General features: G+C 36.0%; 1 protein-coding gene across 3 annotated transcripts in view; it reads left to right on the top strand.

The window, feature by feature from the left end:
* LOC145252783 (E3 ubiquitin-protein ligase PDZRN3-B-like) overlaps nucleotides 1–20,000 on the top strand; it is a 703,291-nt gene that overhangs the window by 471,354 nt on the left and 211,937 nt on the right. The window contains exon 4 of one of the 3 annotated variants that reach the window (XM_080112724.1): nucleotides 1–87. This exon is cut by the window's left edge and continues 112 nt beyond it. The exons of the other annotated variants lie outside the window; for them this stretch is intronic. The gene's annotated coding sequence lies outside the window, so the exon portion shown is untranslated. Of the gene's footprint in view, nucleotides 88–20,000 lie in introns of those variants that run through there. 3 annotated transcript variants of the gene reach the window in all.

The raw sequence follows: 20,000 nt of genomic DNA, 5'->3' as shown, positions 1-20,000 counted from the left end.
CACTTTTCGCGTCAGTAGTCGCTGAACCAACGACGTTGCTGTGGAAACCAGTCATAAAAAAGCGTCGCTCACCTCCTTACATATTTTTACGATTTTGAACACCAGAAAATTCATCATAACTTTTGTTTTACAGAATGAAATCTAAAAAAAAAAAAAAAAATCATAATATAGCTGAGAAGGTGATCTATAAACTGTAAGAATTGTTTTAAATTTGGTCAAAAATGGATGAGCGGAGAAGCTTTAAAGCAGTTCTAAACGCTCTGATCTCCATCTGGCATCAATTGAAATGGAAGGCTCTCGTCTAGGAGAAGCCCCGTGTTTTGACAAGCTTCTGGGTTTGCCAACCCCTTAAATGCACTCTTTTCCCACTGTGTCGAATATGGCCACTCTTTCGGCTTTGGACGTGCAAAAATCTTAAAATCCATCCCAGATAGAGCAAAACGGAGACTTATTGAATCTGCTTTAATTTCAAACATTAATACCATCAAACAAAGAAAAGGGTTTTATAATGTAGTCCCAATCATAGGTAATATAATAATAAATGAACAAAACATTAATTTAGATCCTGGTTGATATAAAAAAAAAAATTTAAAAAAAAATAAATGCATATATGTATATAACTCGACCCCCCCCCTCCACACACACTAGTTATAAATTCTCTTTTCATCATGAAATTTTTTTTCTCTCCAGAACAGAAAGAGAACTGAACTTCTCCTCTTTCGCATGTCATATATGACCGTCTTCCTGTACATTCTCGCCTAGAAATCCTGATGATGTCCCCTGAAATAGGGACGAAACGTTGATTTTATTTTTGTTTTTACTCTTTTAGGTTTTTCCTTTTTATTCACATAACGTCTAAAGCATCGTTTATATCTTGCTTTATTTTATTCATATATATATATATATATATATATATATATATATATATATATATATATATATATATATTCATTTTTACATACAGACACTAGTGTTCCATGCATATGCAATAATCAGTAGAGTAACAACTTCTGCCGGTCATGAGATTCGAACACAGCCACGAAGCTACCTTTTGCTTCATTTGCTGAGCCCCTACCTCAGGGCCACCAAACAACTGCCACGGGAATCTTGGGAATTAAAAACTATTAAACGCCGAATTCGGGCGAATACAACGACAATCTAAAGTGTTTGAACGAGCGGAAGTCGGGAACATTGCTTAAACGTTGGTTGACTGTCTTAGTTATAATTCCGCAGACAGTGCTCATTCTTAAGTATTTTTCAACATTAATTTAAGATCATTATAATTAAGTAATAATTATTCATTTATACCTATAGACGCTAGTGTTTCATGCTTACGCAATCATCAGTTTAGGGAAACTATTTCTTTTCATGAGGTTCCATCCAATACAACCTCCGACCTTTTCCAGGTGTCTTGTCAAATCGGGAATTTGCACGGAATTTTCAACTGAACCTTTTATTTAATCTATGAGGATATCATGCTCTCGTTCCGTCAGTCATGAAGACGTCGAACTCTTGAATAATTCGCGATTGGATTCTAAGCATCGCCCGCATTGAAGATTGAACCTTTAACCTCAAGAAAAATCTCCCTTACAACTGAATTTTACTCAGTACTTTGTCTGTTTCGCACCGGGTCCTTGCAAATAATCCAATACAAATTACCAATTCTTGTCTCATAAATTCAGAAATATACAACTATTTTTAATCTTGTTCAGGAAGAAGTCACGTGTTGTATAATATATAATTAAAATATTTGAAGTTAAAACGTGTGTTTCGTGTCAAAAAGTAATTTGAAAGTCACAGAAAATGGTAATATCGCTTTGAAATTCGCAATTTGATAAAGAAGCGATTCAAGGGAAACCACTCTGTCATGACAAAAGGGGCTAAAATCAAAGCCTTTACATAATGCGTGTTGAGTAGCCTCCCTTTAATACCGGACTGCCGTATTTTTACTATATCGATGAGACGAAAAGTAACATTTAAAAAAAAATTCGTTTTCAGTGTTAGGTGTGGATGAAGATGCTATCGATACCTTTTTATGCTGAGTTTTTTTTTTTTTTTTTTTTTTTTTTTTTACATATAAAATCTTACTCGGCCTATTCAGAATCTCTCCCCCAATTAGTGAGGAGTAAAAGAGATTATGCATTTCAATTATTATTATTATTATTATTATTATTATTATTATTTTCGTTATTATTGTTGTTATTGTTGTTGTTGTTATTATTGTTGTTATTATTGTTGTTATTGTTGTTGTTATTGTTGTTATTATTGTTGTTATTGTTGTTGTTGTTATTATTGTTGTTATTATTGTTGTTATTATTATTATTATTATTATTATTATTATTATTATTTTCGTTATTATTGTTGTTATTATTATCGTTATTATTGTTGTTATTATTATTATTGTTGTTGTTGTTGTTGTTATTGTTATTATTATTATTGTTATTATTGTTGTTATTGTTATTATTGTTGTTATTATTATTATTATTATTGTTGTTTTTTATTTTATTTCTTTGCTCAATCTCAACAAAAAATACAACTTACCAAATAATCGATTTTATCACCATCATCATAATTATCATCATTACTATTACTATTAACTTTATCATTATCACTATTAATATTATTATTCTAAATATCATTATTATAATTTTCAGTAGTGATATCATCATCATTACTATTATCATTTCTATTATCATTATCATCATAATTATTACTATTATTATCATGATTCTCATTACTCTTAATATTATCATTATTTTCATTATTTAATAATCATTATCATCATTACTATTATTATCATAATTATTATGAACATAATAATAATAATTATTATTAACATAATAATCATCATTATTATTAATATAATCATTATTATTATTATTCGTAATAATGTTTACTTACTAGGAGTAGTCACACAGGTGATCATCAAATATTTCCCTTTGGGAACAATTGTTCTCTGGAGTCTGAGTGACAACAAGTCTCCAGTACTCTCCACCTCTTTCGATAAACCATTGCAGATGAATTTACATTATTGCAACAGCTGTTTTCCATTGATTCTTCGTGAGCAGTGACCATTGGTCTTCACTGAGAATTTGGATGGCAATAAGTCTCCCCAATAAGTCCCAGTTCTTTTTGCACTCATGAAGAGGATGTCTTGTTAGTGCTTCACTCCTCGGTCTTTCCATCCTCCTTCATCATTATTATATAATGAGTTTTAAAAAATAATAATTTTTTTATGATTTTGAAAATTTTTAAAAGATCTCCATTTACGTTTATCCCCATTTTTCTTCATCTCTGCTTTTTATTCCAGCGAAAAAAATCTCTCAAACTCTTTTTTTTTTATCCCCGAGGAACAGATATCTGTCCCTCATGAGTGGTTTGGTGAATGTCCGCTATTTAACAAAATACGTGTAAGACGTACTACATAAACCTATAAATAAAATACTATGAACGTGAATTAAATACAACTTTTGCGTAACTAACGATATATATATATATATATATATATATATATATATATATATATATATATATATATATATAATGTGTATCTGTGCGTTGCTGATTCTCTTTATTTTAAGAAATAAAATAGTTATTCACGGACACATGATTCGCCATCAATGCGGCTCGTCAGCGGGAATATTGAAATATTGCTCCATATACACACCTTCCCATTTTACTTGTTTCTTTATGGCGGTAGTTCTGCTTCCCAAAAAGGGCACTTTTAATTTAGAATATATATATATATATATATATATATATATATATATATATATATATATATATATATATTCTAAATATATATATATATATATGTCGGCATTCTTCCAAACAGATACTACGTTTTGATCTTCGTCAAAAAGTCGGCCATCTTACAATTTTGCGTCATATCTCAGTTTCGTTTCTTGGTGAGTTGGGATTTGTTTTGATTTTTAGATACAAATAATCAATCGCAAACGTTGGCGTCGACATTTTAAGTAGGTGAGTGTGGCGCCGCCTACCGTTGAACCCGCAATTCGCATATCCTCCAGCCTCTATCGTAAAAGGTCCCTACCTATGGTGCGGCACCCACCCCTAAACCAATGTCTTAGCCGTAAGTAACTTTAGCATCATAAATTCTGGAGAATTCTGACCGCATTCTGTTAATATGTAACACATGTTTAGTGGCCAGCGCCCCCCCCCCCCTCCGTCTTTACCCGATTCCTATTCCTGGGGGTAAGCGTTAGGGTGTCCAATATGAGAATAAGGAAACTAGAAGGAGGATATGGTAAGAGGTGGAATAGTCAGTGCGCCAGCGAGAGATAGAGAGAGGGGAGAGATAGAGAGTGAGAAAGAGAATAATGAGTAGTGGTGGGAGGGGGAGAGTACAAATAGAGGAGGGGATGATATCTTCGCTTTCTCACAGGCCCTTTCACATAGAAGAGTCATTGCTATTCTTTCCTTACTCTATTGTTATTTTTATAATAGGTACTCGACCGTGCTCCAATCCTTACACATCATATCCAAAAACAATTTTTTAAAGCATCGTCCTACTACAGCCACTGTAAGGAATGTTTCTTTTTTTCGTCTAGGTACATTAAATTAAACGGAACTTCCATGAACAAAGGTTCTTTTGAGGGACGTCATATCTGTAAAACACAATGCCACAAGAATGCTTTCCAACTGACTATAGCATGGTCGTTTTCGAGTCTAATATTAATTAATTCTTGTTAAGCTGAGTACAATGAATATATATAGAGAGAAATAGAAAGGAACAAACCGAGTTATATATTCATCAACGTTTCGTCTTTATTTCAAGGCTTCCTCTGGATGAAACGAAATAAAGACGAAACTTTGATGACCCATTAAATTATCGCACAATTAGCCTCCTCCCACTTCTCGCCAAAATATTGAGTCCTTAATTAATCAAGCTCTAGTCCACCACCTTACAACTGCTAAACTAATGTCAGACCACCAATATGGATTTAGGCAAGCCCGTTCTACTGCAGATATTCTAACTGTAATCACTGAACGTTCATACTAAGCACTGGATAAGGCAGGAGAGGGGAGGGCCAGTAGCCCTAGATATATCTAAGGCTTTTGATAGGGTATGTCACGATGGTCTTCTCATGAAAATAAAATCCTATGGTATTACTTGACATCTGCTTAGCATAATTAGATCCTTCTTAAATGAGAGAAGAATCCAGGTTGTCCTCGATAGGCGTAAGTCCAAAAAAATCGATATAAATGCGGGTGTACCTCAGGAATCGATCCTTGGACCTTTATTATTTTCAATATTCATAAATGACTTACCTGATAAAATTTATCTCTGAGATGGGTATATTTGCCGACGACACCATGCTCTATAGCAGGCACGTGGGGAAAACTAATGAGTACATATCTAAGGTAATGGCCGAAACACCATCTTCAGTCTGTAGTGGAATGGGGTCATAAATGGATGGTAACGTTCAACGTTGCCAAGACAAAGCTCGTTTCCTTTAATAATTACATGAAACCTTACCAACCACCAATAGCTATGGCTAGAGATATTTTACATGAGAGAACTTCGTTCAAGCTCCTTGGCTTAACGTTCACTGGAAACATGAGTTGGAATAGATACATTGAGATCATTGCTAAGGCTGCTGCAAAGAAGGTGGGCTTTCTCTATCGTGCTAGAAATTTACTTATGATAGAAAGTATCCTTTACCTCTACAAAGCCACCATTCGCCCATGTATGGAGTACTGCTGTCACATTTGGGCTGGTGCATCTGCTACTAGTCTCTCGCTCCTGGACAGGGTCGAAAGGAGAGTCGCCAACCTAGTAGGTCCTCAAACTGTCATCTAAACTTCAGCCCCTGTCCCACCGACGAAATGTTGTATCTCTCTGCCTGTTTTGCAAATATTTTAATGGTGGATGCTCTGAAGAACTACAAGCACTTGTACCCCCTTGATAAAAATACCCGGACAAACCCTACAAGTAGTGAAATCCCACCCCTATACAGTTGAGATCCCTAGATGTAAGAAAGCCTTTTACTCTGATAGCTTCTTCCCTAGAACTGCAAGGCTTTGGAATTCTCTTCCGGTTTCCTGCTTCCCCAATTGTACTGACATGCAGAAGTTCAAGTGTAATGTGAACAGACATCTTGCTGCTAAACTCCCTACATAGTACGCCAGCAACGTAAGTCCCCGATAGTAGCCCCCTACATCAAAGTGCCAATGTGCCTTGTTTGGGGTGAAAATGTAATTTAAAAAAGAGACAGGATATATAGATAGATAGATAGATAGATAGATAGACATATATAGAGAGACTGGATAAATAGATTGATAGATAGATATATAAAGTAAAAGAGATGGAGATAGGATATATATATATATATATATATATTATATATATAATGTGTGTGTGTGTGTGTGTGTGTGTGTGTGTGTGTGTGGATGGAGAGAGAGAGGATGGATGGATAGAGAGATATAAAGAGAGAAAGATATGATAGATAGATAGATATAGATAGATATAGAGAGAGACTGGATAGATAGATAGATAGATAGATAGATAGGTATATGGAGAGAGAGAGAGAGAGGATGGATAGAGAGAGATATAAAGAGAGAAAGATATGATTGATAGATAGATAGATGGATATAGAGAGAGACATGATAAATATAGATACAGAGAGAGACTAGATAGGTAGAGAGATAAGATAGAGAGAGGATAGATAGATCGTTTTTAACGATAGTTCTTTTATCGTAAGCAAATCGTCTAGCGTTCTTCAAGTGTGAAACTCATACGCGCTAGCTTATCGTTTTGATCGCGGCTAATATTTTTTATCAATTCCGCTACTTTCTCAAGAGATTGAACAGATTACACACGCTTCAAACACCTTAGATTATCAGGTAGTTATATTTATCTAAATCAGAGTTGTTCTGTAATAAATGACGATCCTTGTGTATAGATTTTGTATTAGGAGGTAAAAAAAAAATCTTTAGACGTACCTTGAATATTTTTAATTCAATTCAGCGTTGCAGAAAACATTGCGTCTTAAGCGTTCTCCAAAGCTGGTAGATGACCTCAATGGTGGCCCTCTTTAACCGAGGTTAAGTATTAAGTAGGATCGTGATTTAACAAATCGCAAAAAAGTTCAAATAAGAGTTTCAAACTGGGAAATATTCCAAAAGTCCTATTTAAAGTGATGCGCACACAAGTCATGAGTTCCCGAGAATGCTTCTGTGGAAAGGGGGGGGTCGGAAAAAGTCCTCCCATTCGATTCTCATAGCAAGGTACGTCTTTTTGAACAATATCAAACTTGAAACTGAATTTGACGGCTCCGAAAATGAAATATAGCGGCCTCACTCACGCACAATAGATGCTTCCGCTAAGAAGCTCAATTTCCATTAGCCATTTTAATATACCGGAAGTGCATTTAGCTCTGCGGATTTCAACAGTACTCGGGCAACCAGCCGACGAATCCCGTGTTAATATTGTTATAATGTTCTGTAATTTTCAAGTGTCCGTTTCTTCTTTATTTACGTTATTTATTATTTATTCATTTCGGTGATGTTGGTGTATCTATTACTTTAGTTTTTTACGTTTCTTTATTTTCCTCACTTATTTAGCTCAATCTTTTACGCTCCTCCTCCTCCTTGTCCTCCTATTACTACTACTACTACTACTAATAATAATAATAATAATAATAATAATAATAATAATAATAATTAATTTTTATCTGTATATTAATACAATAGCGTGTGTGTTTTTTGTGTGTCACGTTTTCCGGCAAATTTCATTGGTTGAAATTTAATTCCGGAATACACATTTACGAACGCTCCAGGTGGCATTTGATTAGCCTGTTTTATCCGCTATATTTATTTTCAATTCTATAAAATTTAGGGTTTTATCTTTCTCGTAAATGCAAAAGTTGTTAAGAAATAATTGATTTAAAGTTATTCCGTAGTAAAAAAAACAAACGATAATACAAACCGCTCGGTCGGCGAACGTTATAAGTTTTCTAATTTCAAATATTTGGGACAAAAATTGATGCATCAATACAGTTCTATATTTTGTTATAATAGCTACAGCAGTTATTTGGGGTTTTTTTTCTTTATTTTTTTAACATTTTTTATTGTTTGAGAGAGAGTGAGAGAGAGACTTTTACAGTTTTAATAAAAGAGCTACAAGACGTCTCTCTTCACGCTGAATGCCAACATCAATATATTACATATGAGAGACCGCTGTGGAATTTCCACAGGTCCCGCTAGTAGTTATTATTCCCTGTAGTAAAACTTTAATCTCCAAATCCACGAAGACTGTCATTTAAATACTGATCGTGCACCAACGCCTTCATTTGTTTCTTTTCGGTTTTTCGTAATCTGATTTATGGTTAAACATGAAACTGCTACACGATGAATTATATTTTTTAGGATGTTCCGTAATGAAAATTATGCTGATTTCTGTCCCTGGGGTAAACTTAATCGGATTCTCTCACATTTCCCTCTCTCCCTCTATCTCCCTCTATCTCCCCCCCTCTCTCTCTCTCTCGTAATCGTAGTAGTACTAGTCCCCCCCTCCATTATTCTGTAACAGAGCCGCTAGCGTTTGTAGCAGCAGCCGCAAGACGCATATGCAAGTGACCGAGCCAGCGCGCTAAGTAACGTCACAATGAAGCAAAAGTAAAAAAAAAAGGGGAGAAAAAATGCACCACACGGCGAGGATCAAAGAAAAAAGCGCTTGCCGACGTGAGATGGACGTGTGGCTTCGTGGTGGCGTGAAAAACTTAACTGCGTGTCGAAACAAGACCACAAGGTAATGTTAACCCCATGCCAGACGAGATGAACTGAGACCTTGAAAGCAAAACGCGATGCGCTTGTTTGGAAAGTACCATGAATGAGTGCCTTTCATTCCAACTGTAAAAGCCGAGTCAAATGTTTTTCTCCTTTTTTGTTCCTTTGCGACTGTTTCTGCATACAACGTGTTGGGTCTGTGTTAACAACTAACAACAACATTACAACTGCCCTTTTCCCCTTTACATCACAGAAGTTTAACGATGTCAGGACTACAGGGATTGCTACCAGATCATGCATTTTCTCGACAACACCTAGGGGGATCTCTAGTTATCGATAAAAAGGGGGCTTTAATGGCATCAATTTTTTTTAACCCCAAACAAGGCACATTGCCACTTTGGCATAGAGGGCTACTATCAGAGGCAACAACTACTGGGGCACTATGTAGGGATTTGACCAGCAAGATGTTTGTTCACGTTACACTTGAACTTCTGCATGTCAGTACAGTTGGGGAAGCAGGGACCTGGAATGGAATTCCAGAGTCTAGCGGTTCTGGGGAGGAAACTACTGGAGTAGAAATATCTTTTACATCTAGGGATTTCTACTGTGTGGGGGTGGAATTTATCTGCCTGTCGGGTTTGTCGAGGGTGTCTACGTCGTGGGGGCACAAGTGTCTGCAGTTCGTCAGAGCATTCACCATTAAAATACTTGTAGAACAGGCAGAGGGATGCAACGTTTCGTCGGTGGGACAGAGGCTGAAGCTTAGATGCCAGTTCAGGGCCTATCAGATTGGCGACTCTCTTTTGAACCTTGTCTAGGAGCGAGAGACTATCAGCAGATGCACCAGCCCAAATGTGACAACAATACTCCATACATGGGCGAATGGTGGCCTTATAGAGGTACAGGATACTTTCAGGTGTCAGTAGTTTTCTAGCACGGTAGAGAGAGCCTACCTTCTTCGCAGCTGCCCTGGCAATGTTTTCAATGTAATTGTTCCAACTCATGTTTCCTGTGAACGTTAGGCCAAGCAGTTTGAAAGATGTACTCTCAGATTGCGAGTCAGTGGCCATTGCTATTGGTGGCAGAGAAGGTTTCTTGTAATTTTTGAAGGAAACCAGTTTTGTCTTGACAGCATTGAATTTGGGCAATTATGCGTCAACAGACGCTTACACTAAATTAATTAATCAAATATTAAGAAAAATGGGTAGCTCAGACAATGTCTCTATTTTTAAGCTTGGCGTTTAACTTTAACGTAATGGAACGAATTTCGAACTTGTTGAATCCGAAATGAAGCGCGAAAATCAAAGAAAAAAAATGAAAGTAAAGCAAGGAATAAAGAATTGTCATTTCCCACTTTGCGTCACTATTTGTTCCTTGTGGAATCTCCGAATGCAACCTACACCGCTCTTCTGTCTTTCCGCCATCTTCATCCCACTTAACAACCACTATCGTTGCGTCGTGAAACTAGGGAGCAGGAGATCAGAGGCTAAATACACATTGAAAGACACCTCGCTTGGAGTGATAACACTGGAAAAGCATGATCATGAGAAAGACCTAGGCGTCTACATCGACAACAAACTGAGTTCCAAGGAACATGTAGCTAAATCCATCGCAAAAGCAAATAAAGTTGTCGGGATCATTCGCCTTTCGAATACAGTCTTTGTGCAACTCTACAAGACCCTTGTGCGTCCTATCTTTGAGTATTGCCACTCTGTCTGGCAGCCGCACCATAAGACCTTATGCAGTGATCTGGAAGACGTACAGCACCGAGCAACGCCGAGCAACAAAGCTGCTGACATCACTGAAGAACAAGCCATATTCTGAAAGATTGAGAACCCTGAGACTGCCCACTCTTGAGCATTGGAGAAATCGTGGTGACATGATCGATCTCTACAATTACATCCATGGGATCTATGATACAAGAAAGCCGTCTTTTCAGATCGGCAAAAACAGCACAACCAGGCGGAACAGCCTCAAAATCGTAAAAAAAAACACTGTACGCTAGATGTCCGCAAAGGGACCTTCTCACGGAAGGTTGTCAACACATGGAATGATCTCCCAGATGCAGTTGTACAAGCACAAACGGTAAACGCATTCAAAAGCAGACTTGACGCCCATTGGAGATTGTTGCCGAGTTTATATTGTCAATCCTCCTAAATGGAAGTGCAAATTCCTGGGTTTTTGTGCCACGCATGCCACAAAGTTGTCTAGGAAATTTTTCCCTTGGAACGATGAACAGGTCCAAAACCTGGACCTCAAAAATCTATATGTCAAAGTAAACCCCTATCCCGATCCTGCTTCCAATAAACAAGACAACCTAAGGATGAAACTTTGAGGAATTCACTGACATAAAAGATGAGAGAATTCACAGCTGTCGACATGTTGCTTTCAAAAGCAAGCACACACACACACACACACACACACACACACACAGGGTGAGCCAAAAGTAGGTGGACAGAATTTTGAATAGGTTTATATATCAGTTATATTAATTATTTATTTACTATTATGTTGCAACTGTTTTTTTTTTTTGTTGTTTTTTTTTACTGCGTCACCCTACTTTTGGCTCACTCTATACGTATATTCTACTGGGACCCTATTATATATATATATATATAAAGTATAGTAGAACCCCGGGATGCGGTTACCCTAAGATACGTTTATCCAGGTTACGATGTGGAATACAATGTTTTCTGGTCTCTGGTTACGGTATCTGACCCGCCTTACCGTATATTTATAATGTTATTTAATTATATACATGTGTATTATAAATTGTACTGTATTTTGTTACTAATTTTTGATGCCGTATCCCGGGATTCTACTAATATATATATATATATATATATATATATATATATATATATATATATATATATATAAACTTAGTCAAAGCAGAAGATGCTGGAATAACTCTGAAAATGTTTGTTGCATTAAGAAAATGGCAGAATTTATTTTCTGAAATATTGTAGAACAGTAAATATCCATTGAAATATGTAGATTAGTTGTACACACACACACACGCACACACTCTCTCTTTCTCTCTCTCTCTCTCTCTCTCTCTCTCTGTCTGTCTGTCTCTCTCTCTGTGAAATTCGTATTCCGTACTCATTTTTTTTTTTACTCCTCCCTCTCACTCCGTCTTTCTGTCTTCCTATCCCTATCTCTTTTTCTCTCTCTTGCAAGCCGGGTGAACGTCGTAATTCTGTAATCTCTCATTCTTTTTATACTGTCCCTCTCTCTCACTCTCTCTCTCTCTCTCTCTCTCTCTCTCTCTCTCTCTCTTCCACTCATCCTCTGACTCTCTCTCTCTCTCTCTCTTCCACTCATCCTCTGACTCTCTCTCTCTCTCTCTCTCACACGCACACGCTTACACACATTATCGCTCGCTCGCTCACTCTCTCTATCGTCTTTCTTTTCTCTCTCTTATGCTAGCCAGGTGAAAGTAGTAATTCTGTAATCCCTCCCTTTCTCTCTCTCTCTCTCTCTCTCTCTCTCTTTCTTTCTCTCTCTCTCTCTCTCTCTCTCTCTCTCTCTCTCTCTCTCTCTCTCTCTGTTCTAATCGCCGCTCCCCTCACCAGTCTCTTTCACACACATACTTATCACACTCATGCCAACCAGGTGAACGTCATAATTCTGGAAAGGTTCAACGTCAAGATCAGGTAACTCGCTGATCCTCTTTTGACCGCACGTATTGATCTGCGCGGATCAGTTTGAGCCAAGTTTATGGCCAGTGACCATGCCTAGAATTCAGATGGACGGATTATCTGACTGTAAACAACAAAACAGAAACAAAATCTTTTTTTTTTTTTTTTTAATATATGGCTGCACACGAAAGTAATGGGGAATACATATGTTTCTTTACTTTATTTATTTATTTATTTTTTTATTTTTTTTTTGCAATCTTGAAAGATCATGTGACCAAATAAATCCAAGAGGATGCCCAGCCTCCATCATCACACATTTTAGGTAAAAAAAAAATAAATAAATAAAAATGCAATAATAAATAAATAATTTTTGAATAATGAAGTGCGCGCTTTCTTCGTGGTTGGATCTGCTATAAAAAAAAAAAGAATTATGCGGATTAAAATATTGAACGAAAATATTTAAATAAAGAAAACAATATTAAATTCCGGCTTTGCATATCCAACGAATCATATTCAAAAAGATTTTGCTAGTATTATTATATTTATAGCTCATGGATCTATTTATCTACGTATATATAAAGGGCACTTTGTGTGTGTGTGTGTGTGTGTGTGTCTTAATACCCTATGGACTTTGAAACAACTAGTTCTTTTTTTTCCCTTTTCTTTTTTTATTTTTAATTTCACAGAAATGTTCTTTATGTTTCCGGGTGTGTCCGTAGATAGGTTTTGCATTGGAATGCCTCCTATAAGTATAGAAATCGCTAATCGAATAAAAAAAAGTCCGATTAAATAAGGAACAATCTGATTTTGACAAAAGCACCACAAGTGCATATGAGAAGCTTTATTACATCACAAGCAGAAGGATTCCGCGTATAAATCAAGAGTAGGCTCTTTGATTAGACATATATTTGCCAACATCCCTAAATGAAAGTGTTTCTGTGGATTCGAAATTGATGCATCCAGGTTGTTAGTCTGCGTGGTTAACTGCATAGCAACCGTCTTCTCTCAATGTTAATTACAAGTGCCTAGTTTTTTAAAACAATACAATAACGCCATTTTCTTGATTGGACGGACTAGTGGTTACCTTGCTAAATGAAACACAGCCAGTCGTTGCTAAATGCATTCAACGGTGACGATTATAATACTGCCGTCTTTTGCTTATATTAATTCTTTCAAAAAACGCCCAGTATCTATAATATCTACAAATAACGGGGGGGGCCGGCTTTATTCGGCCGTAAAATACGTTTAAATATGATATTTTAATTTGTCCAGATTTCGTAGGTATTATTATAGAGTCGTGATTTAAAAAAAAAAAAAAAAACGTATTTAGGTGCCATCAGCTAGAACCGAAACTGTAGCATTCAAAGCTGGTGACGTTACCACTGTACCGACGTGACACGCATATAAACCGATTAAAAATTAAAAATAAACCAAGATGAATGTACAAAATGTTTTACGAGTTTTTTTTGTTGTTTTTTTTTGTTTTTTTTTCAATTTTGATACATTTTTGACCCCCTTGTAAACAATTTTAACCGGCTAAAGACCCATAAAAGAACGATCCGTAAAAAATCCAATCATTTGAGGTCCCTAACGCCGCTCTGCGACTTTTAGTTTCAGAGGAGATAGAGTTTGAAAATATAGAGACAGACAGGCTGAGAGACCGACAGACAGATGAACAAACAGACAGACATATAGCCGTTTATATATTAGATTATATAAAAGGAACTTTGTGTGTATGAGAGAACTCCTTCCTTATGGACTCGAAAACGGCTAGACCAATTTTACGAAAATTTACACGAAGGTACTTTATGCGGCTTTCAGTATTCCTAGATAAATTTTGTATTTGAATGTCTTTGATTCTATCGATCATCGAAATAATCCGATGAAAGAAGGGACAATCGATATTGACTAGAGTTAACAGCCTAATATCACAAGTTCATCTGAGAAGTATTATTACCACACAAGCCGAACGACTCAACATATAAAATCAACAGAACCAATAAATGTTTCTGTTTGGTGCACAATTGAAGTATGATACTTGACTTTTGCATCTTAAACTTTAATTAAAGCCATTATATATCATTTTTTTAATCAACAGTATGTTCTCTACACTGCAATCCACGGTCATCTTCAAATCCAATGTAAACAAGTTCTTGATCAGCCGTTCTCCTTAACTACTTCAATTTCCCAAATTCCCACTACTAACGATTACCACGATATTGTCCCATTGACACTCTTTAACTCTTATCCTCGAGTGGCCTCTGGGCCTTAATAAGTGGTGACTCGTATGTATACAAAAAATGATTGTAGACTACAATGTCTTGTGGATAAAGTCAGTGTTCATGTGAATCTTCCTGCTGATTCACCGCGTTGATCATCATTCAATCCCGGGTAATGTCGGGTCATCCTGCTAGTCCTACATATATACATAGATGCTTCGTTCGCTTGCAACGGTTTCTCTCCAGTACGACTAGCGTCAATTGATTTCTGTGACATTTAATTCTATTTCTCTGTTGACTTATTAAACGTTTTGACAACTTAATTTCTATAGTTATACATTCGAAGTATTCGTTTATCGGCAATATTTTTTTATATATTTACTAGCAGAGAAATCCGATTTTGCCTGGGAATAAATAAGGGTCAACAATGTTTAACCCTCCTATTGTCATCAACATTGGTAAAATCGCCGATTTTTTAAATCCTTCCTGCAGTTAATTAGCCCACAATACTTTGCAGTCTACATTGCACTGTAGAGAACCTACTATTGATTTCATAAAATTATTTTTATATAATGGTTTAAATTAAAGTTTAAAATGGTCCTGGATATGACCTTAAACTATATCCGATGGTGAGGGCCCCAGCTTGCAGGCCTTAGGGAGTGTGGAGCCACCCTTTAATTGCTGTTGCTCTCAGGTCCACTCTGACCCGGAGTGGTAGCACCTGTTAGGGTCCCAACTATGGGTTAAATAGAATACGACTTAAAAAACAAATATACTATATTAAAAAATCGTTCTTCCAAATCACTAGATTCGGCATTAAATAACCTGAAAAGGGTTGATATGCCGTAAAACAAAACAACCAACCAACCATAAAGTTTAAAATGCAAATATCAAGTACTATGGTTCAATTGTGCTCTAAAGAGGAGTATTCATTTCGAACACACCCCTGTTAATGTTAAATCAAAGAACATATTGCTGGTGTTATATGCCGAATCTCTCTACTTGTGCGATGATAACGGTTTGAATTAAAGTATAAGACGCAAAAGTCAAGTATCATGGTTCGCTTGTGCTTTAAACAAAAGTATTCGTTTCGAACGCGCCTCTGTCATATCAAAGAGCCTTCTGTTGGTTTTATATCTCTGGCTTTTCTGCTTGTGAGGTAATAAAACATCTCAAATGCACTTGTGATGTTAGGTTGTATAAGGTGTTAACTTTATTCAAAATCGCCTGTTCCTTATTTGATCGGATTTTTTCGATTATCGATACTTATTGAAGACGTTCCGATACAAAAGCTATCTTAAAACACTATCAGTACCATAAAGTACCTTCGTGTAAAATAAAAAAATAAAAAGATCGGCACAACTCTCTAGGAGTCCATAGCGAATTAACTCACGTACATATACACACGCACACATAGTTCCTTTTTATAATATAAAAGTTACATATAATAGTAGAAGGTGATGAGTTGAACTGAAATCGATCACAAATGTGAGAACTAAAATACAACTTATTTTTATAAAATCTGTTATGTATTCGTCCCTGATACGTGTAGCATATAGTTATATATATATATATATATATATATATATATATATATATATATATATATATATATATATATATATATATATATATATATTAGTAATTTATAAAATATATATGGCGATTAAGCTACACTGAATATTCTGCGATTCATTCACTTTATGACTCTTCAGGCTTATGCGCATAAGCCTGAAGAATCCTAGAGTGGATGAAACGCGGAATATTCAATGTAGCTTAATCGCCATCTGTATTTTTATAAATTAATAACTAACTCTACCCACGTATTGAGCACTTTTGATGTAAATACTTAAAGTTTACACATAAATTTATACTTTTGTATATCAATTTTATGTGAGTAAATTAAGTAGTTATAGTGTAAATATATAGATATACATATATAATGTAATATAAATATATAATGTAAATGTGTATACATATATGTATATATATGTTAATATACGTAAGTATATATATATATATATATATATATATATATATATATATATATATATATATATATATATATATATATATATATATATATATATATATATATTGGGAGAGTATCTACAACGTAGATCTGGCAGAAGGCAGGCGTGAGTATCATATTTCCAGCCATGAGTTTCTCTTAAAATAATTATTTCTTAATAACCTACCACCCCAGAAGATTCAACCTAACACTTTTTTCTAAGCACCCTCATCTCTTTCCTCTTCCCCCTCTCTCTCACTATCTTTCTCTCCCCCCCTCTCTCTCTCTCTCTCATCTCAACTTTCTCTCGCTGACCATCGAGTCTTAACCGATTTATATACATAGCATATCATTTATCACTCCTTCTGACACCTATGTATGCCTTTATCCTCATTGACACCCTTCCTGCCAACGAGGTGCGTGATTAATGTAATACATACCGTCGAGAATTGTGGAATCGACGATGCTGAACTGAAATCTAATCTGGGTCTCTGGTTACGACGTTACCAGGGAGTAAAATATGTCCGACTCGTTTAACGAAATTACAGAAATTAATATAGTTGGTAGGGATAGGTTTTTAATTTTCTAATAATATTATTCTGTAAATATTTTAGAATACAGTCTGCCCATTTTTGCATAATCGCTAAAGTTTTCTCCAATGGACCGGGAGACCAGGGTTCAATCGTCGATAGTTATCCTAAAGATTAAAAAAATGTTGTCCCCTTTGTTAAAATTCTAGTATTATTGAATAAACATCAAGGTTAAGTGGAGTTAGTTTTATGACAAAAAGAGCCATCTCTCCTTACACTTCAGTCAAATGAAAATGGAACTTCGGGTAGCCCTCGACTATCGTCAATCATCTTTGTTTTACGCTAACAATTAATGGTAAAAACATATGTAATTAATGTGGAATGCGGGATTAAATCACATATAGAACTTGGTTCTTATTGTCGAGCACTTTACGTTGAAATAAGGCGGTCACGAAAGCCTACGTGCGCAGATCGTGATTTTAAAATTACAAGATCATTCTCGGCTTTCTTGAATGGTATTAATGATTTACATAAATTTTAATTTCAGCTATATTTCTCGCCGACGTTAACGTGGGCCGGGCGGTGTGTTTTTTGCTAATGGAGTCAGTGATGGCTTGGTGACCGGGTTCGAATCTCCCGGCTGGCGGTAATCGTGACTCCCTGTACGGATGATTACCGAAAAGATGAAACACTAGTGTCTGAAGGCACTAAAATAATTATAATAATAATTACACACACACACACACACATATTAGTATATTTTGGCAGCACGTTTGATTGAACACGACGGAGTTATCCTTTTTTCCGATTTTTCTGGATATCTGTTCCATTCGCCGAGCGGTGTTTTTCATTTCAGCTGGCATCTTGTATATAATGGCGCCCAAAAGTTTTTATTCAGCCATTTTCCATCCTGCACGCACCTTTTATAACCAACTATAAATACCCCAAGCCTCAAAGGAAAGGGAAAACAGCAACAACACTTGCTTCTGATGATAATCGGGCGCACTGATAGAAAGCGATAGAGAAAATGGCCCAACAAAAACTTTTTAGCGTCGTTCTATACAACATGCCAGCTGATTAAAAAAAAAGACCGCTCGGCGAATGGAAAAGATATCCAGAAAAATTGAAAAAAAGAATAACTCTGAGGCGTTCAATCAGACGTGCTTTGGAAAAAACTCAAGGGAGAGAACTCTGTATACATGCACACAATCTGTTTCAGAGAGTAATGGAAATACCTCTACTATAATAATTTCCCAGCTGTAATAAGTACTGCTATAAAAAAAACTGAACAAAAAATATATTCTTACCAATAACATTGTGATAGAAGAAATACGAGAAATAAGCTACGGCAAACCAAGTATAATATATGAAACGACCTGGTATATGTTTCTGACTTTAAAGTTCTGTATTATTAACTGAGAATTGCCACAATAATCATTATAAGTGATCTACTAAGTGATGGTACCTAAGCCTCTCCAGATATCTTGTACTCGCCGCGCCCATCGAGCAGTATAATAAATCACATTGCATTTTCACACCAGCTGTTCTCCACGGAATTTACCCTGATAACTGTAGATGGCTTTTAATAGCTTACTAGCAGACCGACCGTCGTTGTCAGGTCATAAGATACGCTTAAATATGATATTTTAATTCATGCAGATTATGTATTTATTATTATAGAGACGATTCTCTATCGATTATTATATTGAACCTAATATATAGTAGTGAGATCAAAACTAAAAAATTATATATGCATGCCTTGGGTGCCATCAGCTATAATCTAAACCAAAACATACAAGTCTCCACTCTCATGTTGAACCACACCCATAACTTAATATATATGTGTGTGTGTATGTATGTGTGTATATGTGTGTATATATATGAGTGTATATATGTGTGTGTGTTTGTATATGTGTGTATATATATATGTGTGTGTGTATATATATATGTGTGTGTGTGTGTTTGTGTATGTGTGTTTGTACATATAATATATAATGTATGTATGTATATAAATTCACTTTTCATCCCTTTTTTAAAACATGGAATCGCCCTATCGTCGGAGACAAGATTCAAGCATGCAAAGAAAGACGCTCGGAGGTCCACAGGATTTTATAATTATATAGATGTGCTTTTTCCCCTGTTGACTCGTCAGTTGTTAGCCATGTGAAGTACTAAGAGAAAAGGTTAGTTTATTGTTAAGCACCTCAGGGAACCCTACTGGAAAATGGCATTGAGGCTGCCAAAGCATTTTCACAGACCAGAGTGCTCTATCTCTAGTGCGATAGCTCTTGAAATCCCACTTTGGACTAAGAAACTGTAGTGAGGCATGTGAAGTTTTTCCCCGGTTCACTGCGATGGGTCCCCAACTAGAGCAGGTCATCAATCGATTTAATTGTAAAAATGGTCGATTTCACCGATTTTGATGACAATAAAAAATATGTGAATGTTAAACATTCGTTGATCATCATTATATCCTGGACAACGTCGAATCTCTCTACTAGTGTGTGTGTGTGGGGGGGGCACAATCACGTTGAGAGAACAGTTCTCGCCAGACCATCAAAATTAAGCAACGATGAGCCGAGCTAGTATCAGATCGATGATCATTTGGGAAAGCTAGGCGCTGTGTGTACTGCGCCGAGTCGTAGAAAATTCCAGGTTGGTATCCGGGGCCGCATTAATTACTAGGAGTAAAGCACCCTCGTCTTCGTTAATACATGCATCTAGCAGAAGGAAACCTCTGATGTAAAAACTTGTGGTTTACTGTATGTTCTATCTTGTGGCAGTTATTGTACCGACAAAGATTAGTAGTAATACCAAAAAGTGTCGTTGGTTCTATGCGAAGCCT

Source organism: Euprymna scolopes, chromosome 29 (assembly GCF_053919585.1).
Source record: "Euprymna scolopes isolate OS-2025 chromosome 29, ASM5391958v1, whole genome shotgun sequence".
Lineage (NCBI taxonomy): Eukaryota > Metazoa > Mollusca > Cephalopoda > Sepiida > Sepiolidae > Euprymna > Euprymna scolopes.
The sequence above is the reverse complement of the archived record's forward strand: the minus strand, read 5'-3'. Positions and strand labels throughout refer to the sequence as shown.